This window comes from Myotis yumanensis, unplaced genomic scaffold (genome assembly GCF_028538775.1).
Source record: "Myotis yumanensis isolate MYYU_CA2020_CCGP unplaced genomic scaffold, mMyoYum1.0.hap1 SCAF_2, whole genome shotgun sequence".
Lineage (NCBI taxonomy): Eukaryota > Metazoa > Chordata > Mammalia > Chiroptera > Vespertilionidae > Myotis > Myotis yumanensis.
This window is the reverse complement of record NW_027223753.1, coordinates 68,413,416-68,434,552: the sequence shown is the minus strand read 5'-3', so window position 1 is coordinate 68,434,552 and position 21,137 is coordinate 68,413,416.

Genomic DNA, 21,137 nt, shown 5'->3' with positions numbered 1-21,137 from the left:
GAACAGGATAAAATAATGGTGAGAACAAGTATAAGGTGGGTGAGGCTTAGCAGTTGAGACACCAGTTCTGCAAACCCTGGGACTGAGGCAGATCATTTCTCTCTGTGGAGCCTAGAGGTGTGACAGGGTGAGGCAGCTCCTTCAAGCGTCTTTCATACCTACTCTAGTCCTCATGGAAAACCCTCGAATGGCAGGGAAAGGGTGAATGCCGGCCACGGGACCAAACCCTCTAGGTCTGCCCTGGCTCATGAAAGAGGGCTCTGAGGTCATGCCAGGCAGCATGGACACCTGCTGGGTGTCCCTGACAAGGGCAGTCAGGAAGGAGGAGAGAAGTCACAAGCTGGGAGTGGAGGGGCAGGGGATTGGGGCTGGAAGAGCAGAGAACCCAAGGACAAAGGCAGGAAGGAGTGTGGGATTGAGGAGACGAGAAAGGGGGTGGGCTTTTTAGAGAACAGACAAAGTAGAACAAGGTATGGGTGCAAAGTGGGGTCAGGAACAACTCAAAAAAGGGGTATTGACTGCTATTTGACTTTTAAGCATGAATTTAGGATCATTCTCTTGGTTGTAGGAGTGGGTAGGACTCAAAGAGCCAAGCTCTGACACCCACCGCCTACTACTCTGAACCATTCACTGTAAGATATGGTCTGTATTGTTTGTGCTTCCCCTACTGTTTCATGCGTGATTATTTTTACTCTCCCAGCTGGGCTCTCGATTCTGTCTTAGGTTTCTTCGGTCTCTCCCATTGCCTTCCCAGTGATGAGTCAGTGGTTATTAACTTATGAATTAATGTCTGCCACCATCGATCCTTTTACTATTTGTTCTCCTTGCTACTGCCAGATATGCATGCATTCAGCAAGAATTCATTCTTATACATTGTCAGTAATGTTAACATTGATTGAGTACTTATTAACGGTGAGTCAAGCACTGTGCTCATTACTGAAACTCAGCAGTAAACCATACTCCCAGTCCTTGAGGAGCTCAGTCTGGTGGGGAGAGACAGAAATCAAACAGAAAACGCATCCTCTGCCTGGTGTGTCAAGGGAGGCTTCATAGAAGAGATGAAATTTGTGCTGGATGAATAGGAGTTTACTTGGTAGAGAGGGCAGCCGAAGTCCTAAAGGCAGAGGGAACAGTGCAGGCACAGCACAGAGCTAGATGCCTGATCTCCATTCGAGGCAGTAGCCACAGGACAAGGGACAAGGCCTCTCTGCACCTCAATCCAATGAGTCATTGAATAAGGACAAATACACAGTTTCTGTTTATACTGTGCAGAAAGAGAAAGCCTTGGCTTTATTCTTTTGTCTTATTAGCAAACACAGGAGAAAAGACCTCAGCCAACTGTTTTTTTTTATGAGGATGTTGAGTTTTTAATTTCTCATCAAGGGTCTAAACACAAGATTCTTTACCTTTTTTATTGTAAGCACAAGACTTGAGTGGCAACTCAAAAAAGGTACTCTTCTCCTCTTGTCTGCTTTTGATTAATTAATTGAAGTTATATACATCATGAGTAAATACTTTGCATTCATTTTGACCACAAAACTTTTTTTTAAATCCTCACCCAAGAACATCTTTTTCATTGGTTTCTCAAGAGAGTGCAAGGGTAAGAGGAGGGAGGGAGAGAGAAAGAGAGAGAGAGAGAGGGAGAGAGAGAAACATCAAGGTGAGAAAGACACATTTATTGGTTGCCTCCCACACACGCCCCCATGGGGCTGGGGTACCTGCAACTGAGGTATGTGCCCTTGACCAGGAAACGAACCCGAAACCCTTTGGTCCTCAGGCCGATGCTCCAAACACTGAGCCAATCCAGCCAGGGCACAACACTTTTTTTTTTTTTTTTTTTACAATAAAACATTTAAAAAGAATTCCTGTTATCTGCAAATTTATCCTTTATTTCTCAGAATCCCGAAAATCTTTTCATTTAACCAAGATGGTCTAACAGCATTCTATCTGGCTCTGAGCAAGCACTCTTACCTTAAGATATGGAATGCTTGAAATAGCATGGGTTCTAAAGAATGGTACATTGTAACACGATCTCATTTCAGAGAGAGTGGGCTATTTATCCAAGGAGGACATTTTCCCGCTGCTGAAGTCTAAGCTTCTCTTTCTCTTATCCTCAGACCTTCGACACACCAGTGGCAGCTACAGACTGTATTCATGTGCCTCTCATGTGTGCAGAAACTCCAGGCCAGGGAGCATTCATTGCCAGTCCCCAGGTGAAGCCATGGCCAAGCCCCAGTGGAGAATGCATGTGCCCTGACTGGGCGGACTTTAGAACAATCGCATGGCTGGGTGTTAGCATCAGGGAGACTGGGGCTGTGCTTTCACGCCCCGGAAGGCCTCCAGGATGCTTCAAAGTCCAGAGAGCAAATGGCCATGCCCTGGCTGCTTTGACCCTGCTGGGGGCAGTGCAATAATGTGCGAGTTGGACTTCTTGCCCTGCAGAACAGCTGAGAACATTTTCCTGGAATCCGCTTGGCCCCCAGGGACTCTGGGGTTTCGGGGGGATGAATGGCTGAGATATTTATCTCCATAATATCTTACCCTCCACATAAACACTTGAATGCTCTTTTAGGCTTGCTGTGTGTTGTGGTTGTTGTTGTTTACTAGTGCGTGTGTGTGTGTGTGTGTGTGTGTGTGTGTGAGAGAGAGAGAGAGAGAGAGAGAGAGAGTGAGTTACATCAAACTGACCAAGATCTGAAATCCCACTCTTTCTCTCATGTGTGGATATCATCATACCACCGGCTGGTGAGAAGCAAAGAGCCCTGTGGGTGAGAGGTGCCGAAAGCAGTTTAGGATTTCCCATCACACAGGAACTCTTCCCTCCTCCCCCACCCTGCCCTCTGCAACCCAGAGTTCTTTTTCCCAGCCTCTCACCTAAGTCTCCTCCTTCCTGTAAGTTAACGATAAACCCTGGCGTGGCATGTTTGTGCTGTTGTGTGGAGGCTGCTGTCCAAAAATAAACCAAATTGCGTGGAAGAGGAGGCTGGCTGTGAGAAGTGTGCCAGCCAGCTCGGTGTTCTGTAGCGCTTTTTGGTTGCAAAATTTCTTTTTCTCGAAAATGCTAAGTGGGGCTCATTAAACTCCTTTAGTGTATTTTTTTTTTTTTTTTTTTTTTTTAAAGAAAGGACAGTTAAAAATAGCCTAAGCACAAGTCTTAGAGGCAATGAAAGCATTGGTTGTTAGGAAAACTGGTGATGAGATGGGGAGGGTTTTCACAATTGAAATTCAAAGCCCTGCAAGAGCTGCTGGACCCCAACAGAAGGGGAGAGCAGAGGTGGGGTGAGGTGCCCTGGGTGAGAAGGGCCTTGGGGGGCACAGCAGGGGTTCTGAGAATGGACTCACACTCATTCAATTCAGTTTTGCTTTCATCGAGCCCCTTTAAAGACACAAGCTACCAAATGGTAACAGGTTCCTAAGTATGACCATCAGGATGTCAGGATGTGGTCTATTTCATGAGAGCTGGGGCTGGAGGTCCTGAAGGATTGCCTCAGAATGAGGCACCAGCGCTTTGAAGAAGACCGATGGATTGGCTTGTCCAGGGATGGGAAGGTCTTGACGGTTGTGTGCTGGGAGAGAACGGGAAATAAGACAACACATAGCCCGTGTATGAACACAGCAGGAAGCGGCATTTTATTCACTTGCTCTCACCGATGACCTCTGTGCTGCGAGCTCAACTAGAGGGTTCAGGCAGCAGGAAATGCTATGCTGACACCTCCCTCCCCAGGCTTCATGTTGGTGAAAGGAAAGGCGAGGACAGCCCCTGAGCTGAAATTAGTCATTGGTGAGCTCTCTGTAGCCGGGAGGGAGCTGTAAGGAGGGCCTGTGCCAGCTGGAAGTGTGGGAAGTATAGCGTCCAGACCCCGTGGACACAGGTTTGTGTGTCCCTCGCCTTCGGGATGCCAGTGCTGAGCTAGCCCTGCTGACAGCACCTTCCAGCTCTCAGTGGTGGTGCAACCACGCCAGTTCCCCACGACTCAGGACCTCTCCTGCCTGGGCCAGTGTTAATTTGGATTCATAAACATGCGACACTTGCCTGCCTCTCCTTGCCTCTGGGGGGCACAGGAGTGAAGTGGGAACAGGAACCAGTGACTCATTCTGCTCCAGCCTCTCCTGTCGCAGTCTTTTCGCAGCTAGGGTTCAGGAATCTGGAGAAGGGGCTGATGCATAAATGAAGAGAGACTAGACAAGAAATATACATTTGGAAGGCATGGGGGAAAGCCAGGCGGAGACTTAGCTCTAGTGACTAAGCTCCTCGAATCTCCACTCTCCTGACCCACGGCTTTTTATTAACACGTTTTGCCCTTTAGCAAAGCAGATATACATATCAAAGGTAAGGTTTGGTAGACAATAAAGGATTATCAGGTTAGGGAAATTGCCCTCAGCTGTTTGGCAGCAGGTAATAATATGCAGATCTTCAGCCCTGCTAAAGATGTCCATCAGCCTTCTGAGGAACTTCTCACATTTATCATGCTAACTACTGTTCTTTAGCCTCCAGCACTCTCCCAAGGTCATGTCTCTGCTACTCCCCCTCCTGGCAGGAATGCATGGGGCTGATTCAGATGATCCGGAAAGGGTTGTCCAGCGATGACACCTGGGGCTTGGGCACCACCCCTGCCCACCCTGCTCAAGAGCAATGAAGAGGTATGTGCACATGGGAGTACCATTGAGACCAGGATGAAAGTAGGGACAGCCACTTGGCAGAGATGAGGTAGGAGGATGCATGCGCCAGACGGGCACCCTGACTGGGTGACCTGTAAGGCCTTTCTAACCCTAAGATGCTAGGTTTCCCCAGGGTGGGAGCTATGGGGTCATGACTCCCGTGTCTGGGAAGTGGCATGCAAGAGGAGTTCAAGCAGCGGTGCTGACAGGGTGGGTCCTTTCCTGCCTCTGGCTTGTGCCAGGGGCTCAGGGACCCAGCCCTGCTCACTTCCCTACTCAACCATCCTCATAGTAACCCACCCCAATAGCAGCATTCTATGGGCCTGACTTCTTAAGCGCAGTAAGAATATTACAAACCATTTATTACAAGCTACTTCCAAAGGCTTATTATGTGCCAGGCATCAGGCCAGGCTTATCCTCACAATATCTCATTTATTCATCAGTCAGTCCCAGGTTCAAATCCTGGCAGTATCATTTGTTATTGGGGGTTACTTTAGGCAAATTAGTCTCTCAGTGCCAGTTTCCTCAAATAGAAGTGTGTGAATTATATTAGACAGTTGAAAGGATTAAATGTGTTTAATGCAGGAAAGTGCTTAGCAGAGTACCTGGAGCAGTGCTCAATAATGATAACCAATGTTATCATAGGCCAGGGTTATTATTATTACTAGAGGCCCGGCACACGAATTCGTGCATGGATGGGGTCTGGCCACCCACTCGCAGTTGAGGGGGGGGGGGGGGGCGATTAGTGTCAAAGATCTTTGCAGGATATATACACGTTTGCTGTTGGCTTTTGGATGAGTTGAAGCTTCAAAGGTGCTTTAGTGTCAGGGACACTTACAGCTTCCCTTTCTGAGCCTCTCCCTAGTTCCCTGCTGACAAACACTCTAAAGAGAGGCCGTGGTGTGATGTGGCTGCCCTCTTTTGTAGTAAGCAGTGGAGAGAGAACGCAGGAAGATGGTGGTTGTGCTGGGCACCTCTCCTGGACACCTGACTGACGGCCCAGACCATGAGCAGTTTTCCTCCTGATCACTCGTCCTTCAGGTTCCTGGTCTATGAAGGCTGGAGAGCATTTACTTACTTAGAATCACTGAAGGTCACACTTCAGTGATCAGGGTTGGGGGACCAATCAGGGGCGGGGCCGGCAGCGGGGAGAGGCTGTGGGCAGTTGGCGGGCCGGCCCCATCCCAAATCGGGCCAGTTGGCCACTGCAGTGCGCTTCATAGCCACTGGTCGTTCTGGTCGTTCGCCGTTTGGTCACTTGGCTTTTATATATATAGATTATTATCATTAGACCTACTTTACACATGTTGCCAAGGCTCCCGGCAGCTCTGGTGTTCCAACCTGGCTTGTGAGGCTTGAAAGCCTGGCTTTTTCCCCATTATGCCTCATGGCTTTTTAGGACTTCTCACATTATGTGGCAAGTGTAAGACTCAGAGTCATTTGAACTCTCCTGAGAGTGGAACAGTATCATCTCTTGTTTCCTATTAATAGTTAAACATACTGGCATACAGATCACAGAGAGGTTTCACTTTAAATATCACACCCTCAAGCTCAGGGGCTGTGTCTTGTCCAGCTTTGCTTCCCCATGTCTAGCAGAATGTCCGTCACCCAGAAGGCACCCACTACATATGTGTTGGGTTGAAATGATTTGGACCCTCAGGGACAATGAAGCAGGTGAAGTAACTTGGGCTTTACCACTCACCTTGGCCACCCCCTGGGTGCCCCATTTGACCCTGAGATACAATAAAGATATGAAAACCAAAGTTCCTGACCCACAAAGGGACACACAAGTATCTAGTAGGTGAGGCTGGAATACAGTGACTAAGGAAACACAGAACGGCGTGTGCAGGAGAGACAAAGATGTGTGCAGCGTGTGCCCGCTCTGCCGGGAGAGGCGTAGGTGCCACGGGAACAGGCAGCAGGGTGCCTCACCTAGACCCAGAAAATAAGATCGCTTGGAGCAACATACACTGAGTCATGGAGAGGAGTGGCAGCTACACAGGTAAGGATACAGAGACGAAGCTATGTTTTAGGCAGAGAGAGGGGATGGAAAACTGCCAACCCAACAGGGATCTAATGAAAGGGAAACAGAGCTCCCACTCTTGAGAAACAAAATGTATAGAAATGAGGCAACTTGAGGAAATATCTTAAGTCAGCAACAGACCGCAAACCATTTCAGACCATGTAATGTAGGAGTGTGAATACATTCTCACCCAGGGCGATTCTGATGCCCAGTGAGTTTTGAAGACCATTGTGAGCACCTCCTACGGTTCCACAAGCCCCTACAGTCAGGAGCAGAAAGAGTGGTCTGAGGCCCAGCGGAAATGCACTTAGGGCATGAAGACATGGTGGTCTCAGGGGTGAGGGAAGAAAAGGGAGGAGGTTTCTGATCGGTGAGGTTGGAATAAAGTCATTAGTGATCCAAAAAGCTGTGTACAGGGCGCAGCAAACATATGGGACTGGCTGGAGTGGAAGGGCAAGATTGTGGAATGACAAAGTTTTAGCTAAAGAAATGTTACAAATGAAAGGCATTTAATTAGACAATAGGAAATTATTAAATGGTGTTCAATAGGAAAAGCCCTCGTGCAGTGAAAAAGTTGTCGGAAGGATGGTTAATAGTCAAAGAGTTTTGCATTTATGATTTGGACACCTCACTTAATTTCACTGGACCTCGATTTCTTGACCTATAAAGTAAAGACAATGATTCCCAGTTTTCAGGGATGTGAAGATCGAATGGTATATATGTGAAAAAACAATGCTATTTTGGGACAAGCCTATATTAAAACCAGTAACAAAAACTAAAACCAACCAACCACACACACACACGCACACACCAACTTTTTATAACCCATGATGTGACTAGTGATGTCTGGCCCCAGGATAATTACTGTTTCTATTTACTGCTTATTTCTTTGCTTGTCTTCCGTTTGCCTGTCTCTGGCTGCTCAGGTGGCTTCCCAGGAGTCCGTGCACCCATCCTCTTATGGCGCGCCCTCTAGTGTTGGATGCTATAATGACTCATTCAGTCTTGGAACCCAGGATAAAGTTTCCCAATCTTCAAAGAAACTGTCCTTTAAAGCTAAGACAGCTTACATAAAATAACATCTTTAATATAAAGCTCTACATGGACACCAAGGGCAATTTATTTTGTAACTTTATAGCCATAATACTAATTAACATCAATTAATAATTTTCATCTCTAAACAAAATCTCTTAGTAAATACTGTGGGGTCGAAGATAGACCTGAAGACACAAAGTTCTTCATCTTGAGGTCTCTTCCATGCTTCCAAAGCTACTGAAAAATGTTTCCTTCAAATGTTTCTCTTATCAGTGATTTCACTTGCAAATTTCTTTTTTGGAAAGAATAAAAATATTACGAAGTTGTGAATATCAGGGATCTGATTTCTGGTGCCAATTCTGTTCGTGGTTAATTGGGTAACCTTGGTTAAGTAACTCTCCTTTGGATCTTAGTTTTTGCAAATGTAAAAAGAGGGATGTAGACGTAGTGATAACTCAGGTCTCTTCTGCCATATGGTTCTTTGCCTAAATGGAGAGACTGTGAAGGGAGTGGATATCATGTGGGGGTTGGAGTCAGAAGACCTACATTCTTTTTTAAAATTTATTTTTATTGATTTCAGAGAGGAAGGGAGAGGGAGGGAGAGATAGAAACATCAATGATGAGAGACAATCACCAATGGGCTTCTTCCTGGACACCCCCTACTGGAGATCGAGCCAGCAACCCGGGCATGTGCCCTGACCAGGAATCAAACCATGACCTCCTGGTTCACAGATTGATGCTTAACCACTAAGCAATGCAAGCCGGGCAGAAGACCTACATTCTTATCCCTGTTCCCGTATTTACCCCTTCGGGGACATTGGCCAATCACTTAATCTGTCTGGATGTTAGTTTCCTCATCTGTAAAGTGGAAAAAAGACCTGCTCTGCCTTATTTACAGAGTTAGTATGAGACTCAAAAAATATGTTGAACACTATAAAGTGCCATGAAAAAAATGCAAGGTTCTATAATAAAGACCCCTTTGTACTTACCTTTTTGTAAATGACTTATGGGAGTTAAGGGGTTTCCTGGTAGATATATCTGAGTTTTAATCCCAGTCCCACCAGTTAGTAGCTCCTGTGACTTTAGATAATGAATGTGACTCAGCCATAAAAATGAATAAAGCCTTACCATTTGCGACAGGATGGGTATTATGCTAAGTAAAATAAGCCAGACAGAGAAAGACAGATGCAAATACCATATGATATCACTTATATGTGGAATCTAAAGAACAAAATAAACAACAACAACAAAAATAACAGCCTTATAGATTCAGAAAACAGACTGATGGATGCCAGAGCGAGGGCTGTTGGGGAGCAGGGTGAAAAAAGGCGACGGGATCAGTACTAATCGGTAGTTACAAAATAGGCATGGGACTGTAAGGAAAAGCACAGGGGATAGAGTCAACAATAACTATGTATGGTGGCAGGTGGGTACTGTAAATATTGGGGGGAACACTTTGTAAAATGGTCTCTAACCACTGTACTGCACACCTGAAACTAATACAAAATAGTTTTGAATTCAAACTGTAGTAAAAAAAATTAAAACACACACACACATCCAATACTGATAAAGAGGCTTTGCGCCTCCCTCCACTGCCTTCCCAGCCCAGTCACTGACTATAGTGGAGTCCAGGTGGACACGTGGGGAAGTAGGTGCAGAGAGTCTGGGCATGGTAAGGTGAGCCGGGTCATTCCTCCCACATTTTCTTGTTTTAAAAATTAAGACTCCTGCCAGCAATATATTTAGCGTGATGTGCATTTATCTTAAAATCAGAGTGACACCCGCAAGGTGAGGAAGCAGAAAAGCAATGGCTAAGCTATTCCAGTGTGCTCTCTCTCCACAAAGGAAACCAGGCCTTCTCGGCTCACTGCCCCAGATAAGTCAACTGAATTGGGCCTGTCTGCTTTCTGTGGCGCTTCTCGCTTTGTGTGCTATATCCAGGAGATGGGTTGGAGGGGATGGGGAGAGAAGACTGTCCCTGAAAGGGCTCTCATTCTGCATTTCAAACTGCCATGCTCATATAATTAGGAAATCAAACACTTTTCCAAACATTCAGGGCTCACCAAACTCTTATGTCTATGAAATAAGTATTAAACCCCTTCATAAAATAACTGCCCTTTTCTGCCAAGAAAGACTGAAGTCAGAAAATCTAAATTAAAATCCCTGCTCAGTCACTTATGAGCTGTGTGATTTGGGGCAATTCCTTACGGTTTGTACATAAGAGATAGTTTGAGCAACTCCACATCCTTATTTTCACTGGGGATCCGCAATTGTAAGCCACTTCCCTATTGACCTCAAAGGGTGGTTATGAGAATAAAGGTGAAAACGTGATAGGTTCTATGCCAGGGGTGGGCAACCCCTGGCACACGTGCCAAACATGGCACGCCAGTAACTTTTGCTGGCACGAGAAACCCTCTCTTATAATCTTCCATTTACAATTTTTTTCTTAATATCAACTTTTTTATTTTTCAGATAAATTCAGTGTAGGTGCATCTTAGATAAATAATTTTACATAACAAGTTATCTTAAAGACCATAGACATGGATTGACGAGAGAGGGGAAGAGCAATTTCTATGCCTCTGCCTTAACTCTCCCTGCCTTCCTAGATCCAACCAGTGTTTTGGTTTCATCCACATACGCTTGTGAATCTTTGTTCTCAGTGATGAATTTTGTTAAGTCTCATAATAGGAGTAGCCTGACGGATGAAAGTAGTAGCTCGTGCATATCTCTGAAGGTCACGAAATAGAAACCTGATGTAAAATCTCTGTCATCAGTGATGCAGCAGCAAAAGTCCCACTGATAATATCAAACGGAGTTATAAAGTTTTCTGTGGGACTTATCAGTGTACATGTATACATTAAAAAAATAAATGTATTTTTCATCATCATATACTGTGTTTTTGTCGCTCGAATGAATTTTATTATTTCTTCAAGGTTCTTCACATATGTACCCCTTAAGAGATATCAAGTAGGCGTAACATGTTCTCAAAAAATTAGGGTTGGGACGCAGAAGAATTTTGAGTCAGAGATTTTGCTCGTTTTGGCACGCACTCACAAAGAGGTTGCCCACCCCTGGTCTATGCAAAGGCTCTGGAAACTGGAAGGAGTGTCTGCCTGGCCTCTGGTTCATACACAGCAAACATCTGTGGACTCGGCTGCTGGAGGGAGATATGTGGGATGTCAGACACCAAGCAAACAAAACCAATGGGGAGATATTTTGGGCTTTGTTTTTGCTTTATTCCCTTCAATCAGTTTCTCTGCCCATACATACAACTGGCGTTAATTCCCTTCAACCACCTTCTCCCCACCAAACAGCCATTCACAAGCACAATAGACCAGCTTCTCCAATGCCATCACAGAAGTCCAGGCCTGTCCACGTGTGACTGACCATGTACCCGATGGCTCATTTATAACGCCCCCTAACATCTATTTGCATATATTATAAGTCAATGCAACAGTCCTCTCTGGGCCTGGAAGAGAAGAATATCCAGGTACATGTAATAACCCCATGGCATTCCTTCTATGCCACAGCTGGTAGAAGTGTGTGATACTCTAGAATGGAGCTGCTCAAACTTGAATGTGTGTAGAACCACCTGGGGAGCTTGTACAATGTGAATCTGATGCAGTCGGTCTGGAGTGGGGCCTGACATCAGCTCTCAGATGCTGCTGCTGCTGATGGTAGTGCTCAGAGCACACCTGGAGTGATGCAGCCATGGGAGTCTATCCAGGCTGAATCCCCTCTGCCACACATCCTTGTTTTTATTAGGGATCTGCAGTTGTAAGCCCCATGATTTCACCCCAAACAAAGCTTGGTGTTCCCTCTCATCCTGTTATGTTTCCCACTCACATCCTCTTTCTCAAGCCCTTTCCTTGAGCCATCTGGACCCCAACTCGGGCTCACATCTCTAGAACCTTGTTTATCTGAGGTTGAGGCAGACTTCTTGATCTGTTCTTCCTCACTCATTGATGACCATGGTTGAGCCCTTCTCTCTGTCTCAAGTCTTGCATCATCTTGGGTGGGATTCATGTCTCATGGATGGCCAAACCCCAGTTTTCTTAGTTCTCCATCACCAATTTACTTCCTTCTTCACTTTAGCCCAGACACCACTTCCTATGACCTTGCTCTTGATCTGAAAGTCACCACAAACTATTCCATCTTTCGTAAGGGCATGTCAGAAAGGCCACTCTGACCTCAATTGCTACTCGTCCTCCTTATTTGTTTTTCATACTCTCTTTCACTATCGCTGTAACCTGTAACCTTCAAGGTTCTCCACAGCCTGAGGCCCTCACTTCCTCTTGCCTTAGGTCTAACTCCCTGCTGAATGCACCTTGTACCTCTCGTTTAGGATGTAATTGAAAAAGTAGGAATTGGAGAACCCAATCATAAAGCAAACTTATCCCCCACAATTACCCCTGTAAACCACCCTAAGGGGACAGTTTTCCCAGGATGAGAATCCTATCAGGCCCATAGCTTATCTGCTCACTCACAGATCATGAGAAGTGATCTGGTTACTTTAGATCTCAGGACAATCTCAGTTTAGTAGTTAATTGTGCCTAGCCCGGAGGAATAATAAAAACTGTAAATCATTCAAAGTTGGCCTGATGTGGTCTGGGAGCCTGCAGTAGGAAAGGGGAACGTAGACGGCTTCCTGTCTTTTTCCTTCCTCCCCCACCAAGTGCAGCTTTGGACTCCATAGGATTGGAGGATCAGAAAGGTCCTACCTACTAGGGCTTGTGCACTTGCCCTGCCCTGATCCTGTGATCCACTCACTGACTGTCCTCTTGAAACTCCCCTTTAGCCTCTGTTCTTGGCAGTTGAACTCTTTCTCTTAGGAAATTCTAGGTCAACTCACAGCATACCCTCCCAATATCAGCACTTCTGTTTCCCGGTAAACACACACCTTTGACCTATTGTCAATGGGGAATGAACTTACTTCCCAAATTTCACCCTCTACACTGTTGCCACATGCAGAGTTTGACTCCTGCCCTTTAGATTTCTCAGGCATCGGGTGGATGCCAGTCCAAGCCCCACCTCCACGGACACATTTCAATTACTTCAGAAGGTCTCCCTGAAGATCCACCACCTCTTCTGCATTGTGGGATCTTGGGTGAACCACACACAATTTACTAACCAAACCCTCTTCTTGTAGTTCCCAGCCCTGACCTCAGACCCTGCAGCCTCCCTGAGAGGCAGGGGCTGGGTAATCAGCTAAGGACTCAGAACCAGTTCTTAGCCTTCTGCTTTGCAAATCCTGTATAATTGAGCTAGCAACTCACTCTGGAATATGGGAGCCCTTGCCACCTATTGTCTTGTGTCCTTAGCCCAAGCAGGATCAAAATCCCATGTTAATATCCTTCTCGTAGTAGCAATGCTACATTTATTTTGTAATTAATGTTTATTTGCCCTTCCTTCTGAAAGATAATCTTCGCCAGGTGTGAGGCCATGTCTACGGCATCTCAGCACTCCTCACAGCGTCCAGTAGTTCAGAAAGTGGAAGAAACAAAAAGGCTTTCTGCAGCCCTGCCTTCTTGAACCACAGCCTATCCTTCTCCCCATCAAGCCAGAGGTCTACAGGTGGTTACTCAGTGTCCCAAATTTCTAACTCTTTGAAAGAGGAGCATTCTAAGGTGAGACTTTGATTGGAGTTCAGGGAGGCGATACTTGGCAGCTAGCAGAGTGACCTTCACAGTTACCTTTGCAGAGGCTTATGGCTCAGTCTACACCTGCTGCAGCCCAGGCCCTGAGTTGTCTGGCTGCTCCCCTGGGTCATGACCACGGTCCCCTCCTGTTTGTGCCTGTTGCTGGGCCTTCAGTCAGTTTCACACGACCAGTTCAGGCTTTTTATAGGAAGAGCCCGGTGGTTCTGTCTCAGTCACGCAAGGTGTTATCTGGAGGTCTGGTTGAGGCTGGACGATCTACTTCTATAACCACTTCAGGTGCTTGTTGGCTACTGACGGGGGGTGGGGGAGGGAAGGGGGTGCTTCGGTTCCTCGCCACATGGCCCTTTCTATAGGGCTGCCTGAGTGATTTCATGTCATAGCCCCTGGTTTCTCCAAGCAAGAGTGGGTGACCCGAGAGAGAGAATAAGGCAGAACCAATGATGTTGCCATGACCTAGCCTCAGAAGCCGCCATCACTTCTGCTGTATTCTGTTGGTCAAAGACAAACTCTGGTACAATGTAGGAGGGGACCAGCAAGGGTATAAATGCCAGGGGCTGCCAACCACAGTCAGAGATTAGTTTACTTCTGTAGTCACTCAAGATCAGTTCTAACGCAGTTATTTAGAAATACACATCAAATACCATTTTCTTATTTTTAAGAGCATAATTTGCTAGTTCTCTTATCCTCTCTCCCTGTAGCCTTTTATCTGAGTATGTTAATTTATTTTTTTTAGGTTTAGACTAAATTTCTGAAACAGAAAGACCCCCAAAATATAGTAGCTTACTATAGGTATGTTACTAATTTCCAAATTTAGGTGCTGTTGGAATGATTAAAATGCAACATTTAAGGTTTTACTAGGTTTGTAATTGATTTTATTCCATTAGGTACTTTTCTTCCCTAGAGTATAATTACTATCATATGCAAGACTGAGACATTTTTAATATTGAAAAAGAATTTTTGTACTTGAGTTCCTAGCAAATAATAGATGTTCGATGAATATCTGTTGACTGGATTGAATAAAATGTAGGATGCCATTGAGTAAAATGATCACTTTGTCCTCTGCCAACTCTAAAAGCTTACGCATTTTTCACTCCAGCTCTGAGACAATTTTCTAGTCTGAGTCTTACTGTAACCAATCACTTCTACATAATTAAATCCAGCTCTGGTCCACTGCATCGGTTCCCAAATACTGGGGACTTTTCCGTTTTGCATACATACAATAGTACTGCTCACTTAGTATTCACGTCTTCAAAATCCCTTCCTGGAACAATCTCCGCCTGTTGTGAAAATGAAAGGGGTGGAACTTACACGTCACCCTTTGAAGGTTCTGCATTATACATTCATTCGTGAACGTGGATTATGTCTGCTTGCGAGGGTAAGAGGAGGAGGCAATGTGGCACGTCTCCACTAGGTGGCGAGGCTTTCCAGAGCGCTTCAGTTAACCCCTATCACTCATGTTATGCTGTATAATGCTATGAAGTTCTACAATAAAATGCACTGGCTTGCGGGCTAAGAAAGCTCCTGATGCTCCCTTCACCCAACCCTGAGATCTATCCCAGCAGGGGGATGTTTCTGTGGGTTGGTCAGGTTCCAACTGGTATCCGGGGGTATCCTCGGGCCATGCTTTCAGTGGTTCTCAACCTGTGGGTGGCCAACAATGAAAATACCTCCTGCATATCAGATATTTACATTACGATTCATAACAGTAGCAAAATGACAGTTATAAAGTAGCAACGAAAATAATTTTATGGTTGGGGGTCACCACAACATGAGGAACTGTATTAAAGGGTCACGGCATTAGGAAGGTTGAGAACCACTTAGAATCTGAGGTGTGGGGCCTTGGAGGTGGAGCTTAAATAAGACTTCTCTCTTTAGAGATCGTTTTCTTCTGGAGAAAGGAGAAGGAGAAGCTCTGCTACTTCATTTCATTCTCTCTTGCTTCTTCACTCGCACTCTTTTCCATCTGCCTGGGTAAGGCAGAGGGCAGTACTGAGGTCATCTGAGGCCTGGGGTTGGCTGCCCAGAGCGGCTCTGCCCTGGGCACTGATACACACACAGGCTTTCTTTTTCTTGGTGGTTATTCCCGATTTTCATTGCATTGGTCTTGCCTGACCATCGAGTGCTGAGATGAGGGGGCGAGACTCAGGTGGTGCCTGGACAGGAGGGTCACATAGGCTGTGCGACTGGCTTTGCTTCTAGGCTCTAGGCCACTTTACCGGATGTAGCCTTGCCTGGTGGTGAAGCGCAATGGCATTGGAGGCCAAAGCCCAAGTTCTTATCAAAGTTTCCTTGGCTCAGCACTGTCTTCCATGCATATGTGGCCTCCAAAGCTCAGAGGGTTAGGGACGAGTGAAGGGCGGATGGAAGGGTTCTGAGCTTCCGTGCAGGTGATTTATTTTTCTGTTTGCTACAATATGTCTTGCTATTAAGAGGAGGATTTTTTTTTTTTATTATATAAATCTTTATTGTTCAGATTATTACATTTGTTCCTCTTTTTTCCCCCATAACTCCCCTCCTTCCAGCTCCCACCCCACCCTCCACCCTCACTCCCCACCCACTGAGTTCATCCATAGGTGCATGATTTTTGTCCAGTCTCTTCCCGAATCTCCCATTCCCCTTTCCCCCCCAAGAATAGTCAGTCCATTCCCTTTCTATGTCCCTGATTCATTATAGTCACCAGTTCATTCTGTACATCAGGTTATTTATTCACTTGATTCTTAGATTCATTTGTTGATAGATGCATATTTGTTGTTCATAATTTGTATCTTTACCTTTTTCTTCTTCTTCCTCTTCTTAAAGGATACCTTTCAGCATTTCATATAATACTGGTGTGGCGGTGATGAACTCCTTTAGTTTTTCCTTATCTGTGAAGCTCTTTATCTGACCTTCAATTCTGAATGATAGCTTTGCTGGATAAAGTAATCTTGGTTGTAGGTTCTTGGTATTCAGCACTTTGAATATTTCTTGCCATTCCCTTCTGGCCTGCAAAGTTTCTGTTGAGAAATCAGCTGACAGTCGTATGGGTATTCCCTTGTAGGTAATTGAGCCTCTTTCTCTTGCTGCTTTTAAGATTTTCTCTTTGTCTTTTGCTCTTGGCATTTTAATGATGATGTGTCTTGGTGTGGTCCTCTTTGGATTCCTTTGTTTGGGGTTCTCTGCGCTTCTTGGACTTGTAAGTCCATTTCTTTCTCCAGGTGGGGGAAGTTTTCTGCCATTATTTCTTGAAATAGGTTTTCAATATCTTGCTGTCTCTCATCTTCTGGCACTCCAATGACTCTGATATTAGTCCGCTTAAAGCTGTCCCAGAGGCTCCTTACACTATCTTCACACTTTCGGATTCTTTTTTCATTATGCTTTTCCAATTGGGTGTTTTTTGTCGAATCTTTGGTTTGATTCTTGTGCTCCTCTGGTCTGCTATTGGGTATAATATTCTTTATTTCAGTCCGTGTATGCTTACTTTCTAATTTCTTTATCGTAGCATCGAGGGTCTCATTAGTTTTCGTGAGGCTCTGCACAAATTTATGGCAAGCCCTCAAAATTGCGATTCTTAGCTCCATATCCTCCATTTCTGTCATGTTTTTTTGTCTCCGCATCTTTTATGCTTTCTTGGTGTACCCCCTTGTGGTCTCTGTGTGCAGTCTTGTTCTAGCCAAGCCTTAATTGTTGTAGTTAACACTAGAGGGATTTGACCACCAGGCCGACTGGCGGTGGAAATCAGCTGTGGGAAAACTTCAGTCCTCAGGGGAGGCGCTAGTCCAGCCCTTGCCTGAGGCGATCGGCAAATGGCTCTGCGCAGGGTTTGGGCGGGGCGGGCTCAACAGGGCGGGGGGGAGGGAGCAGCTATGGCCGCTCTCAGTCCGTCCCCAGGGGCTCTGCCTCTCTGTCCCAGCAATCGCTGCAAACCTCGGAGGGGCTTCTCCCGTTTGAGTCTGGGTCCCTAGAGACTTGCCCGGATCTGTAGCCCAGAGTCTGAGACTCGCTCCTGAGTGAAAACGACAATCGCGCCCTCAGCCGCCAGCCCTCTTTGCGCGCGCACCCTCACCACCGCACCGCCGTACCTTTAAATTTTCCACACTGCGCCTCCGCTGAGCGTCGGAATGCTGTTGTTTTTGCTTCTAGTAAGAGGAGGATTTTATGTAAAGAATAGGAGAAATGCATTCTTGGGTTGATTTTATAATACAGAAAATTGCTTTGAAATGTAACAAACTGTATATTTAAAGTTCAAAGACTGGGGTTCAAATCCCACTAACTACTTGATGTTGGCTCAGATACTTAGCCCCTGCTTTCTTGAAAGTGTGTGTGTGTGTGTGTGTGTGTGTGTGTATGAGAATCCATATCTTATAGGAGAGTTAGGACTCGATCAGCTCTATCTTATAAAAATAGGAGCAGATGCTTGGTAAATTGTGATAGTTCAAACACATTTTATAGAATTAAAAACTTTGAGATGATTGCTTCTGAGCATTTTCAAAGACTGACTTGCTACATTCATACCTGTGTTATATTTTCAAACAGGGGATTAAAATATTATGTTTCTCAACATGCAGTTTACTTGGGAACCAGCGATTACTTCTTACATATCTGATTATCTAAATACGTATGATTATGATGCACAGCTATTGTAAATGATAGCTTTTTCAGTTAATTCATCTCATTTAGTTTTCAATGTTGATTTTGTGTATTTTACCTACAAGTATTTAAAAACACTTCACAAAAAATATTTTGCCCATTTTGTGCTTTCATTCTATAAATACATATGTGATTTTGACCTAGGTGTTCTCTATTATTCTAATTGAGAGAAGTTTTATAATACAAAATCAGCTTAGCAAGTAAATAGTACACACACACACACACACACACACACACGTGTGTGTATATATATATACTAGAGGCCCGGTGCACAAAAATTTGTGCACTCGGGGGGTGGGGGGAGGGGGGTCCCCCAGCCTGGCCTGTGCCCTCTCGCAGTCTGGGACCCCTCGGGAGATAACGACCTGCTGGCTTAGGCCTGCTCCCTGGTGGCAGAGGGCAGGCCCAATCCCTAAGTGCAGCCCCTGGTCAGGCTCAGAGCAGGGCCGATTGGGGAGTTGGGGCGCCGCCCCCTGTCATGCACAGAGCAGGGCGGATCAGGAGGTTGTGATGCCACCCTCAGTCATGCTCAGGGTAGGGCCGATTGGGGGGTTGGGGCACCGCCCCCTGTCACACTCAAGGCAGGGTCGATGGGGAGGTTGTGGCGCCACCCCCTGTCATACACAGAGCAGGGCCGATCAGGGGGCTGGGGCGCTGCCCCCTGTCACTCACAGAGCAGGGCCCATCAGGGGGTTGGGGTTCCGTACCCTGTCACGCACAGAGCAGGGCCGATCAGGAGGTTGAGGAGCTCCCCCCTGTCACTCACAGAGTAGGGCCAATAGGGGAGTTGGGGCACCGCCCCCTGTCACACACAGAGCAGGGCGGATCAGGGGGTTGGGGCGCTGCACCCTGTCACACTCAGGGCAGGGCCAATGGGGAGGTTATGGCTCTACCCTGTCACACACAGAGCAAGGCCCATGGAGGGGGGTTGGGGCGCCACCCTCTATCACCCACAGAGCAGGGCCGATCAGGGGGTTTGGGCGCTGCCCCCTGTCATGCCGATCCGGTGCCAGGAGGCCTCACGGCTCCATTGATCCCAGTGCTGGGAGGCATATTACCCTTTTACTATATAGGATAGAGGCCTGGGGGCCGGCTGGTTTGCCCTGAAGGGTGTCCTGGATCAGGGTGGGGGTCCCCACTGGGGGCCTGGCCAGCCTAGATGAGGGGATGATGGCTGTTTGCAGCTGGTCACACACTCTTCAGGGTGGGGGTCCCCACTGGGGTGCCTGGCCAGTCTGGGTGAGGGGCTGAGGGCTGCTTTCAGGCTGGTGGTTGTTGACTGAAGCTTCCAAACGCTCCTTTTTTTTTCTCTTTTTAAAATTTTATTCTGGGCCAGCTTTAGCTCTGGCTCTAGCTCTGAGGCTTCCACTGCTGAGCGTTCTATAATCGAAACAATGTATAACTCCAGCTCTGAGATCTGAAAGCTGGTTTCTGGGGTTTTGTTTATCTTCTATATTTGTTACAAAGTTTCAAACTGCCAGCTCAGAGGCCGGCAAGTCAGGCGGGGAGCGGGGAACATTGGAGTCTGCAGTCACTGGGGCAAGCAAGCCTCATGTTTGCTTCCAGCTGCCTGGCTGCCGGCCGCCATCTTGGCTGACAGTTAATTTGCATATACTCACTGATTAGCCAATGAAAAGGGTAGCGGTCGTACGCCAATTACCATGTTTCTCTTTTATTAGTGTAGATATATATACATATATATATATATATCTTTTTGTAACAATTTGGAGTTTAATTTGTTCTTGCAATAGTGCAGTGACAACATCACAGGCAAAATTAGCTATTGCATCATGGCTTTTGGATGGTAAATGCAAGCTTTTTAAAAGTGTACTATATGGCCCTAGCTGGTTTGGCTCAGTAGATAGAGCATCGGCCTGCAGACTGAAGGGTCCCAGGTTCGATTCCAGTCAAGGGCACATGCCTGGGTTGCAGGCTCAATCTCCAGTAGGGGGCATGCAGGAGGCAGCCAATCAATGATTCTCTCTCATCATTGATGTTTCTATCTGTCTCTTTCTCTCCCTTCCTCCCTCTCTGAAATCAATAAAAATAAATAAATAAAAGTGTACTTTTGTATAAAGTTGTAGTAATCATGAACTGTGATATAGCAAACTTCTGGATTTCTTTTCTTTTTAGTAAGTAGTCAATTAGTCAATTTAATCCCTGCCTCAGATAGAGAAGCCTGGGCATGACTGCTTGAGCTTGGAGAAAGCTGATTGGGGCGTTGACAGTGCCCTACCTTCCTTGAAGAAGGTTGCACCAGATTCAATACCCATGTGCTTTTCTGGGTGCAGGGATGCTAAAGGTGAACACAAGGCTGCCTCAATAAGCCTCTATTCATGCAGGGACTTCCAGGGATAAGCACATGTTTCTAAGGAAACATAAAGTAGGTGTGTCTTAGCAGAGGCCCATTTGCTGCATTTTTGAAAGGATGCAGTGTCAGAACTCAAAATAGAGGGCACTGGCTCCTGACTGCCTCACATACCCCAGTGAGGCCAGAGGACTGCAGCTCAGAGACCTTTTCCCTGGGCTCCAACTTCTAGCTTCAGGTTTAAGGTCTCTCTGAAAATGGTTGGATTTCAAAGTGAAGATCAACATTTACGGCAAAGCCTCAATTTGCACTTCTGCACCCCCATCAGTCAGGGTCAAGTAGTCTAGCTGGCTTCTCCATCATAGAGCCTGATTCTTAATAAAACGAACATTTATTTGGATATACCAGGAACCACGCTATGCACACTACATAGATGACATCACTTAATCTACAAAACACACCTAACAAGTAGGCACTATTTTTATTCCAATTTCACATATGAGAAACCTAAGCCTTAGACAAATTCAGTGTAAATGTGTAAGATATCCTATTTCTAGGGAAATTCCTACTAATCTTGAAAAAAAAAGTCTATTCTGCTCTATATAGAGATTTGTATTTAACCATAGAACAACATAGCAATTCTGCCATCTGTTGGTTGTGTGAGCATTTTGAAGAAACAGCTCTTGTGGGTGAGGTGCTTGAAATCATTGAAGTACTTAACTCTAAAAAGTAGATAATGCCTACACTGTCAGGAAAAGAAGGGGTTTTGCCCTATTTTAAAGATTTGTTGAGAGAGACACTGTAACTTTTGCTGTTTGTGCAATCC